Source organism: Chiloscyllium punctatum, chromosome 36 (assembly GCF_047496795.1).
Source record: "Chiloscyllium punctatum isolate Juve2018m chromosome 36, sChiPun1.3, whole genome shotgun sequence".
In the NCBI taxonomy this organism is placed as follows: Eukaryota; Metazoa; Chordata; class Chondrichthyes; order Orectolobiformes; family Hemiscylliidae; genus Chiloscyllium; species Chiloscyllium punctatum.
Genome location: NC_092774.1, coordinates 47,956,870 through 47,969,304, shown reverse-complemented (window position 1 = coordinate 47,969,304; position 12,435 = coordinate 47,956,870).

The window sequence follows — 12,435 nt, the reverse complement described above, 5'->3', positions numbered from 1 at the left end:
GCCCCCTGCCTTATTTCCCAAGAGTAGGTCACGTTTTGCACGTTCTCTAGTGGTTACATCCACATACTACCTGTAAACGTCTCAAATTGACTTTTTCAGCTCCTCTTCACTTAAAGAAAACATATTTTCGATCATTTTTCAACAATCACCTTCAAAAAGAAGTTTAAGGAACAGTCACCAAGCATTACTCAGGCCAAATAAAATCCAAAAAAGGAGCCTGCAGTTGCTGGAAATCAGAAACGAAACTGAAATTGCTGGAAAAGCAATGCAGTTCTGTCACCTGTAGAGAGAAATCAAAGTTCATGTTTTTGGTCTCGTCACCCTTTCTCAGGACTGATGGTAGGCAGGTTGCCTTTTTAAAAACGATTTCTCAGAAGATATGCGGGGGAAAGCATTTGACATTCGAAGTCCAGAGTTCAAATTGGGTATCTTCCAAAACGTTTTGTCCACCATTTGAGAACAAGCCAAAGCATTCATTTCACAACATCTTTTTTCAGCAGTTTTTTTTAAAATAACATTTGAAACTTTACATACGCTTGAATCAATGATACTTTCGGCCAATTCTTTGTTTATGTATTGATTTCAGTCAAATGCAAGAGGTGTATTCTTTGTAACTGGCAGAGGACCTCTCTGTGAATACATTCCCGTTTTCACAGCGGGCTTCGTTATCTTCACTGCTTAGTCTCTTCTCTAACTGTGCCAAGGGGTCCTGTTCTTTTTACCACCCATTTCGGCTTCTGAGTGACATTGCATACTGGCTTTGTCTCACTGCACAGAGATGGAACAGTGGGGGAAATGACGTCAGCTACATTCTCAAGGTTACTTGCCTTGTCATCTAAGATACCAGCTCCAGCTGCACTGTTAATTGATTTCGGTCGCGCGTGTAATGATTTTTGCTGCATCAGAGAAGTCTATTTCATCATCCATTTCAACATTAACATTCGATAATGCCGTGTCTCGTTCCCTATTAATGCCCCTCCATTATAATTTTATCAGAATGCGTTGCCCACTTGTCACGTTCCTCATGGAGACCCAGAGTCCCAGCACCATCCCTAGTCAATGGGATTACTCACTCACCATACATATTCTACCTTCTCCAATATACGATATACGTGTAGAGCTTCATGAGCAATAGTTTTTTTATCAATCTTTGCACCTTTATCGCAATATACTTCGATCATCTGTGTGTTTTTCCTTGGGCACCATTTCCTTTGGGGCACAATATCACTTTCACAGGGTATACACATGTATTCATTCCCATGGCAGCAATCTCTGTCCTTTCAACCTCAGAATTTATAACTGCAGCAAACATGTCTCACCTATTTATCCTTTGTGTCGGATCGGTACCACCTGACAGCATTCTCCCCAGATATTTCATAAGTGTCACAATTGCATTTACCTTCCCCACTTCGGTGTCCTCCAAGTAACCAAGTTATCTCTTCCACCAGACGACCCTGAGCTGGTCCCAATAAAGCTAACAGAGCACCTCTCATGAGTGAAAGTCCATACTTCATTAGCCCACTTCTCATCCCTGCTGTAATGATTTCCTGATCAGACACCTGAAAATATTGATTTTATATCCCATTTCTGCAGCTATTCCTTCATTTCCCTTTTACTGTTCTGTGTTGCTCCCCAGGACAAAAAGTCCGTTTCGGAATCCTTAGTTGTTATTTATGTCTAACCACCCTCTGAACGTATTGTAACAAAGTTTTGGAACCCTGAGTGTTCTGCATTACATTGTTAATTTGAGGGTCCAGACTCAACCGCCTCTTTATATGATTTCCACTAACTTGTCTCAATATTAGCCGCTCCTTGATCCCACAATCGCGTTACCCATATTAGACCATAAGACATACAAGTAGATATTAGGCCATTTGCGCATTAAAATTTGCTCTGCCATTTCATCATGGCTGAAGAGTATCTCAAAACCATTCTCCAGCTCTGTAATCTTACATCCTCCTGACAATCAAGAATCTTAAGTGATGCTAACGATTCCCTAGGCTGCTGTCTATTGTCCAAATCGTGTCAATCTCCAATTGAAAAGTTTTGTCCTGAGAGAAAATTCAGTAAAGGCGTATTTCCCTGTTATTTTGTCTTATTGGTTGTAAACATACAGGCTAGCAATTCAGTGCCCATCGTTCATCATTTCCTCCTCAGACCACTCATATATTGATATCATGAATGATATATGCCCTATCTGAATGATTATTATCCATGCTGGATGTTAATACCCGTTACAGTTGCAATGGGTCAACCTAAAATTCCCTTCATCTGGTCTTCTGTCAATATTGTCCTGCCGCCTACCGACAGACAATTTGAATCTGCTTTTCTTTCGCTGGCCTGTGTTGTTTTAGTCATATCAATTAACATCACATTTTGTTTTGCTCACAGCCTTTAACGTTTGATTAGCCCATTCACTCTCCATTCGAACGGTATGTTTATATCTCAATGCAGTTAATATTATCCGTCCATCTATCCGTTCATTTCTTTCTGCTTAGGGAAGCCCACTTCCACCAAACAGTCCTTTAATACCCCAATTGTTGAGCGTTTCTGGCCAAACGTTCCTTTAAGAGGAATTCCCATGACTGGCGAAGTGCCTCTCTTGGACTAGGAAGTTTGCAAATGATCCAAATCCTTCACCATTTGTGTTTCACCGTGGAATGCAGATCGTCTTCTTGGGTTGTTCTTTCTTGTTGAATATTTTGAACATCGCATCAAATCCTGCTGACTGCACCAAAATGGATTGATCGTGGATTCGGTGGGATGTAACGAAATACGCTGCGAGTAAAATGATTCAAATTCACAAATTTACTTATGCTTCTATATATGTTAACCCGTTATTACCATATTAAGCATTCTGTACTTGATCAGTACGTTATATTGAGCAGTACATATAATAAGACATTAAATTTACATAAAAATTAGTAATTATACAATAAAAAGTACGATATGTAAGAAACAAAAGAAAACTAATGAGTGGATCTCTTAGCTTAAACTATCTTAGACATGTTTAGAAATGGTCGACCTGGAGCACACAGTTTTCCAGGTACTGGTCGCAGTCTCAGTTGGAGGTGGAATTCTACAAGTGTTGCTGTGCCCCTGATACTAATACACTTCTGGGTGCTTTCAGTACATTCCCAGGCGTTCCAATGTGCAGAAAACCATCCAACAGGTGCCCGTGTCACGTGGTTACCCACAGTCGGAACCATGTCTTGTGCCAAAACTCTAATTTCCCTCTTGTCTCCTGATTGTCACGTCCAATTAGCCCGTAACGATGAATCCTTAATGGTTTGGCTTGAATATATCATTCTTTAACATTGTCCACTACATTCTACAGAATCACAGCATGCCCAAACGAGGTACAAGAAGAAGAGCAATTGCAGGAACAGGGTTGTGTTAATTTTCCTTTTTAATAGTGACAAGTGAAGCGGTTGAACAAATCTATCGATAAGGGTTGATGTGCCATTTCAAGCAAGTCATGCATTTCTAAAAGTTGTACATAGTTCACGTGGAGTGTGTAATCTGATTACAGTACAAAATCGACTCCCAAATTTGAAAATTGGCACACTCATATCGTACTGAGATCGAGCCTAAAGGAGTTCTGGAATAATGTTATCTTAGAACTAATGTGCTGATGAAGATTGCTTGAGACTTTAAATTCAAGAACAATTACTAAATTGCAAAAATGCTTAGCAGGTCAGATAATATATGGTGACAGGTGCTGCCGCTCCTGACATTAATTCCAGTCAATTTTGTTGTTATTTAAAACTGAACTTGACCTTTAGGCTGTGTTGCATCCCACACTGACAGGACAATTATGAAGTGGATGAATGCACACAGAAAATGATCGTCTTGAATTCCATCTTGTCAGCTCAGGACATGAAACTGGATTTTTTTATAAAAACTAAACTTAAGTTCTCTGAACTAAGTCTCTGTACATTGAATATGATATGCCCCCACAACTCAAAATCATCATTTCTTCCAACTATCAATTCTAACCCATCATTTAATCATACTTATTCTTCACAAGGATTACGGGTCTTCATTACTGCTGTATATTTCATCTTTCTCGAAGTGGCATTAAAATGATTTGAGGGAAACAGTTTGTTAACATTCAAGGTATACGTTGTTCTCCTTATCGATAGGCTAACATGAAAACACCAAAACTACGTTCTCTGTCCGTTTGGTGTTTTTCCACTGCTTTCTAACATCTCCCGCTTTAAATATAATTCTGATCTGTTATCGATACGATCACTGTATATCAGACAAAATCATGTGAAAATTTAGTTCTAAGTTCCTTTAACCAATTAACCTGTTCCGTGATATTATTACACATCTCTGGACCATTGATGACTATGAGTCCGAGCCAGCCAGCTCAGAAATATGGGCACTGCCACAGTCACTGGGAGTGTGCCACAGTTAGAGACAATTCACGGCTCTACAGCAATCTTTTCTTTATTAATATTAATGTTGTCACAGTAACATGCGTTGACCGTGTGGTGGCATGCTGTAAGTTAAGTTGCTTGCTGTTATGCATGCTCTTACTGTGGGAGTATTATTATTCCCTGTCATGATATCAAGGTGGCAGTACTGTGTATTGATACTGTTTGTTGAGTAAACCATCACATACGAAATGCAACTCCATTTCCTCAAGATGCACATTGTCACGTTGCTTAACTTTTGAACCATATCCATGTTGGTCAATGTGTTGAATAATGAACAACAGCTCTCCGTTAACTTGGTGCAAATTCTATATACACATTATAATTCGATTTTGCTTCAGTTTAGCAATCTATCTGAAAAGATGCACCTGAAGCATTGCCATTGTACTCTAGTCCCAGAATACAACTTGAAACGACAATCTTTTGACTCATACGTGGCAGAACTAACCACCTTATCAAACCTGGAAACATTATGTAGATGACTTGTTTCACTCGTTGCCATCACCATTTTCCAACAGCATCAAATAATTTTCTCGAGTTATGTCTCTCATGAATTCCACGCAAAACAATTTCTTTCCCTTTATGCAAGTGCCATTTTCCAAAATCGTTCTCCCCGTGTGAAGCTTTTTTGACTGAAGTGCGTGAAATATCATTTGCTACCTCTGTGTCAAACTCTGTTCCTTAGATTCTCAGGGTGTTCATGTGACCATTCGGTTTTACATGTTGAATATGACTAGTATTAATTTATTTTCTCTCACTAAATCACCAAACTGTATCAAAACCCTGAAATTGCCTGCCAGTTCTCTACAATACTGGATAAACTGCTGTACTCTCAGATATATGTTTCTGCATCAGAATGATTTCATATATTGAACAGAACAAGCTGAATGCAATTAATAAGTAATGTGACAATTTACAGTAATCTTTCCTCCAACTTCATATATTTGTCGCGAATTGTAGCATTCCTACAGTATGAGAACAGGTCATGCGGCCCATTCAGTCCCCAATAAACCGAATGAGCATTCCATCCAGATCCACACGCTGACCCTCCCCCACGCAAGTACTCTATACATGTGACTTGCAATTCCCATGGCTAATCCACCTACGCTTAAAGCAACTAATTCTGCCGTGCTTATGATTCAGGCCCAGGGAATGTGAGGCATCTCCAGATGTGCAACGATTTATTTGGTCTCCATGGAGGTGGCAGATCTCGTCAGCATGTTCGCAGCTGTGATAGTAAACTGTATTCTATGTGTTTGTCTTCCATTTAGTTTTCTTTCCTTCAATTCAGTCTGTAGTTTGTTTTTTTGTTCTGAAAGACGTAAGCATAGACTATTCTCTCTTCGCATGGTTTGAGAAGATTTACAGCTTAGGTTGAGGTTTTGGATGCAGGTTTGCTCGCTGAGCTGCAAGGTTCACTCCGCTCCACCCAAGAATTCCTGAAGACTTTCAAAGACACTAAGATAGATGAGGATAAAATAATGGTCTCCCTTGATGTAACATCCCTGTTTACATCAATCAACATCAAACTGGCCAAAGAAGCACTGACTACATATTTGAATACCCGAAGATCCATACACCAAAAACCACTAACTTCATCAACAAGGACAGTATCATCAAGCTAGTGGACCTATGGCTTACCACACACTTCAACTTCAACAACAAAATCTACAGACAAACAAACGGAACACCCATGGGATCTCCGATATCAGGGTTCTTAGCAGAGGCAAAAATGTAGAGATTTGAACAAAAAGTTCTGCCAACCATCCAACCCAAACTTTGGGTCTGCTACGTGGATGACACCTTTGTTATCCTAAACGAAACAAATTAGAGGAAACCTTCAAGACCATCAATAATACCCTTACTGGCATAAAATTCACTACAGAGGAGGAAAACACCAACAACCACCATTCCTAGATTTCACAGTATCGCACACAGCCAACGGGGAACTTCAAACCAGCATCTACAGGAAAACAACACATTCGGACCAATTATTGAACGACAGAAGCTATCATTCCAGCACCCACAAACGAAACTGCATCAGAACATCATTTCAACGGGCCAACACACACTGCAGCACAGAGGAACGATGCAGTGCAGAGCAAAATCACTGATACCGTGTATTCAAAAAGAACGAGTACCCAATGAACACAGTCCCCTGATTTCTCAGCAGCAAACACAAGCAAGCAGACAAAACACATCCAGAAACCCTTGCCACTCTCCCCTACAACAAAGACATCTCGGAACTGACTGCCAGACTACTCAGAACCCTTGGCATCATGGTAGCCCACAAACCCACCAACACACTAAAAGAGCAGCTAATGAAGTTGAAAGACGCTATACAGACAGCGAGCAAAACTAATGTCACTTACAAGATACCGTGGAAGGGCTGTAACAAACGCTACATTGGACAAGCATACAGAAAACTAGCCACCAGGATATGTGAACACCAACTAGCCACAAAAAGACGTGACCGACTCTCACTAGTATCATCACATACGGATGAGGTTCGACTGTGACAACATATCCAGCCTAGGATATGCCAAACAAAGACATGTAGGAGAATTGCTATCAGCATGGCATTCCAACTGGAACTCTATCAACAAGCACATCGAGTTACACCCCATCTACCACTCCCTGAGAAAAGGAACAGGAATTGACTTCACCTCATGAAATAACACCACCACAGGAAATTACATCACCAACACAATGAAACCCAAACATACAAATGGAAAGCAGGAAGTTTCAGCATTGCTTCGCCTGAGGCCCATTGAATATGTTACCTAATAGAGTAACGAAACGTCTGGAAATGAACCTTGCAGCTCAGCGAGCAAACCTACATCCATTATTCTCTCTGGTGGTAACTGCTTTCACCTTTGACTGTTCAGCAACTATATGCTTCCAGAAACTGAAGACGAAGCATGATATCAAGAAAACCATAGTTGTGACAGTAGAAGCTGCCTGTTTACTGATTCGTGCTGTAAACATCCTCTCGTACTTTGGACGAGTCTCTTTATGAATTACAATATACTCTTGTACCAAACGAAATCAATATATTATTAGTCACAATTATGAGCTGTATATAACTGGATCCTCGTAATGTTAACATATCCTCTGTCATTTATTTTTATTTGGCTGTTCAATGCTCTGAGGGTCAGTCATATTCTCATGCACAATAAAGACGGTAAGAGACTCTGGGCCCAGAAAAAAAATCAGAATTAAAGGTATCCAGCTTTGGAGAAATGCAAATATTGCATTGTTTGACTCTTACTTATGTCGCACAGGTTCATGTTATTTCATTCAGCATTTTTAACATTACGTGTGAATTGCAATTGTTACTTATTTCTTGGTTTCCAATTTCTGAATTTTCGAACTTGTTATGCTTGAAAATGCCTGTGCCCATTGCGTTATTACATAAGTCATCTGTTTATTGTTGAGCACAGAGTAAATTTGAAAAAAAAAAGGAAAGCAGGAAAAATTAACACCCGGGGTGTGTGTCTGTGTGTATGTGTGTGTGTGTTTTATATATATATATACATATATATATAAAGCTATTATTTTTTTCTCTTTGTCGATGGCATACGTTGCTTCCCACTGATCTATGCACTGTCTTATGCATTCTGTAATAGTAACATGTTGAATTAGTTAATAATGCATAATGTATGGCAGAATCTGAGTTGATTTCCACTTCAATTGCTCATACTTACTTCCTCTATGTGCATTCCAATTAACACACAGGGTATTTCATGTGCAGTAAAGTGCTTGTAGTGGTGTCCCTCCTACTAAGCAGATTTGACCCGAGATCAACTCCCACTTGTTCCAGAGACAGATCATAACATCTCGGAAATTCATTAGAAAACATGTACATTGATGTGCAAGATAGACAGTCTGATCTGGGTCAGGAAGGCCGCTGCATGTGCACTGTGATTCATGCTGAACCAAGATGGAGGCCGAGACTGGAAAATGCTCCCGAACAGCAAAAGCAGGACCAGCTGAGTTCTACTCATGATTTGCCGCCGAAACCAAGTGCTCCTGAATTCTCCGCACTGCTTTCCTTCTTCATTGCTTTCTCTGAACCAATCAAGTGTGAAACCAATATGACGTCAGTGGAGGTGAAATGGTACAGCGTGTGGTGGTATTTCTTGCGATTTCTGCCTTTATGTTCGACGTTATGGTTCATTTTCCTGTTTTTCGGGTTCATGCCAGAGAGCAGCGACAGTGTGCAATACTTTTCACTGCATTTTCCAACAAGTTACACGTGACAATAAATCAATCAATCAACCGTTCCTTTGATCCCTCTTCGATTAGCTTCTTAAACAAGAGCATCTGTTTCACAAAGACTCGTTTGGGGCTACATTGCAAGACAGAGATGAAAGTCTCACTTCTTTCATTCTCAAGCCTTCTGAAAATATGTCATCTCTGTGCTGACACCTGAGAGTTTGTAAGGGCCTTCACATAAGAGCATATACATGAAAATGTCAATTGGAAGTTGGAGTCGGACATCCAATCCTTGGAACCTACTCCTCCATCCAATGAGATCTTGATGAATGATGCATCAAAGCGCACAACAGAGGAGACTGCTGGATCAGTACCAAAGTCATATGATCTGGAAACTAGGGGATGTACAATGCGAAGGTACAAGGACAATCAATGATCAACGTTTGGTTTTGAATTTGAGAAGTCCATTCAGAAATCTAATAACAGCAGCAAATAAGCTATTCTTGAAAGTTTTGGTACGTGTATTTAAACTTTTGCATTTTCTACCTGATGGAAGAGGTTGGAAGAGATTGTAATCGGGGTTGGACGGCTCTTTTATGATGTTGGCTGTCTTTCTGAGACAGTAAGAAGTGTAGATGGCTTTAATAGACGGAATAGATGAAAACCCAGGGCATTAACGTGAAAAAGAAACATTGTTAAAACGTTTGGCAGTCCCTAGACATTTCCAATTCGAGTTTGAATCCATCAAAACATACCCAACTGCAGCTGCATTTATCTGTTCTTTTTTACAACCATGCTGATTACTGTAAGTGTTTCAATCATCTAATTAAATCCCTTGAGCCTGACTCATGTATAAATGTGGAAAAATACAACATAACGCTGAATGTGCTTAAATCTTCTGATAGAAATGCACATATCACCAAAAGGTCTGCTGTTTTCCATTTACTATAATTTGCTTGCGGCTATCGGGATACCAGGTAAAGATTTGTACTCATTTGTTATTGTACGATTCGTAGATTTGTTGAGTCACCCCACTTTGTTTATCACTAACAGCCCATTTTCCCGTTGCGGTTATTTCATCCCCTGTTTAAAGAGCTGTCGTTTCTTTTGAGAGGTAGGTTCTTCTGTCCGAAGGTCGCATTTTTAAGATCTACCCTTAAGAATATTCTCCGCGTTATTGGAATAATTCATTTCCTTGTTGGCGTGGTCATTACTGGACATTTGTGTTCTCACTTGTTGCGAATATAATTTATCTTCATTCTTAGTTGAGTTTCTTCATGATATGTTTCCACAATAACTCGTACGTTTTCTTAATAGCTGTCCTGTATCCTCTCTTCATTAAATTTCAGAAATAGCGCAGTGCTGAAGGAGGGCGTTTGATCAGCCTTGTGTGTATCCGCTCTGCAGATAAACAATTAATTTCGTGCTCTTCTCAGACTTTCTCCCCGTAACCAGCACAACATTCTATTCAGCTTTTAACATTGCCTCCATGAACTAATGCACTCCAGCTCCTCGCCATAGCTACGTGAAATGTATTTACATACTGTTCCTCAAGTGATAATGTGTGTTGTATATCAATTTTCGTGAGATACCTGTAATGATAGAATTTGTACATTTACCACTATCAACTCAATATGTGTGCTGTCTTATAGTGCTATTGGGAAGGCTCCTGTGAGTGATCATCACAAAGATAATATCTACCGTTGCACAGAATTGCTCATTTCTCATTACAGTAAACTGCAGCATTGAGAGCTGCAAAGTTGCAAGAGATGTTCTCCGAATGAGAACTTGGCGTCTGCAAAGGTCCAGTGGTTTCGGTTAGCATTGACGCTTCCCGCTAAATTAATGAGAAGTACTGTTGTATCTTAATCGATGCTTTCTGTTCAAAGCTGAAGAAATCTTAATTTCATCCCATTCCCAATGCCTCTAGATATTTTTGTTGATGTTATCTGCACGTAGTTTCGACAGAGAACTGTTTTATAGTAGTTCATACCTTTTGATCATTGTCTTTTAAAGTAAGCAATATGCAATCAATTCTCTGGACAGACTTGACACACATAGTTGCTGTTTTATCATTTACCTCACTCAGTGCATACATAACATTCTTCTAATCATTTTCCAGACATGTTTTACTGTGTTTTCAATATAATTTTCCTTCCGTTAGTACATATATATTGATAGTTCTTCTTACTGGCATAACGTGCTTTCAATTAAGATGATTGCTCCAAACTTAATCGAAACTCTTGAACGTGGTATGAAGCATATTTCCCAACGGAAATACGAACTACACACGTCTGATTTTTTCAAACAATTCTATGTAAGAATTTTGTTTAAATTTGGACTAACAACTTCATTGCTCTCGCTCTCTTGGGCATAATTCTCACTATTCCATCTTTGTTCTCTCTGTTACAGCAAATTTGGCAGTGATCGTAATCTTACAACGAAGAAGATGTGGTCTCTCTGGATGCATCATTTACTACGTGGTATCCATGGCACTCGTAGATCTTTTGGTCATTATTGTTAATGTGATTATAAACCGGAATGCTGGCATTTATTTTCCATTCAGCTTCTTATCCATCACACCAATATGCAGTCTGCGCGTTGTCTTTATTTCTTCAGTTATAGATTGTTCTGCCTGGTTAACGGTCGCTTTCACCTTTGACCGATTTATAGCCATTTGTTGCCAGAAGCTGAAACTAAAATACTGTACAGATGTAACAGCGAAGTGGGTTATAGGGGGCGTCTGCACGCTGAGTTGCTTCAAAAATTCGTTTTTCTATTTTACATTTGAACCACTGTACATAATTAATGATGTTCCATGGTTCTGTGTTCCAAAATTAGTATTTACTACCTCACAGGCCTGGGCTGCATACGATTTGATTCGATCCATTCTCGTCCCCTGCCTCCCATTCATTCTGATTTTACTTCTCAATGCTCTGACTGTCAGACATATTTTAGCGGCCAATCGAGCCCGCAGGAGACTCCGCACCCTGAGCAATGGAGAGAATCAAAGTGACCCAGAGATGGAAAAAAGGAAAAAATCTATTATCTTACTTTTTGGCATTTCAGGTAGTTCTATTCTGCTTTATTCGGTATTTTTTGTAACAGTACTCTATGTCCGAATTGCAAAAGTTACTTATTACTCCGTTTCAGATTATAGCAATTCATCCTTCATTCTGGAGGAAACCGGGTATATGCTTCAGTTTCTGAGTTCCTGTATAAATCCATTTATTTATGCAGGAACCCAGAATAAATTCAGAGACGAGTTAAAGAATGGGTTAAAATATCCGCAGAGATTGCTTCTTAAACTTTTAAAGTGTTGAGACTTTTAAAAAGGTGTACTGTCCACTCCAGGCACATTAGCTGAAAGCTTCTAGTTGTTTATCCTCATTCGGATGTGCAGCCAGGGAACAACAAACGATTGCTCAGCTGCACATGTTTCTCCTTCCAGGGCTGTCAAATTGGCCAGAAAGTCTACTTCTGCTACTTTCATGTCCAAAAGAGATCCTAACCGCCAGCAAGTTTGAACGATTTTGAGTTCAATTGCAGTCTTTGTTTTGCCTTCTGCAAAGTCACATTTGTCACTATCGCTCACTGTGCACATGAATACTTAGGCCTTCGAAGCTAAAGCCGGCTGACTGGTAGTACAGCGGCAGCTTTCACTCCAGTGGTATTTTCTCAGATCCACCGTCTCCAATCTGACCTATTTATTCACGTGGACAGCACTTACTTCAACAGGTTCTACAACAGTGAGTCACAAATTTAAGCGCTATGG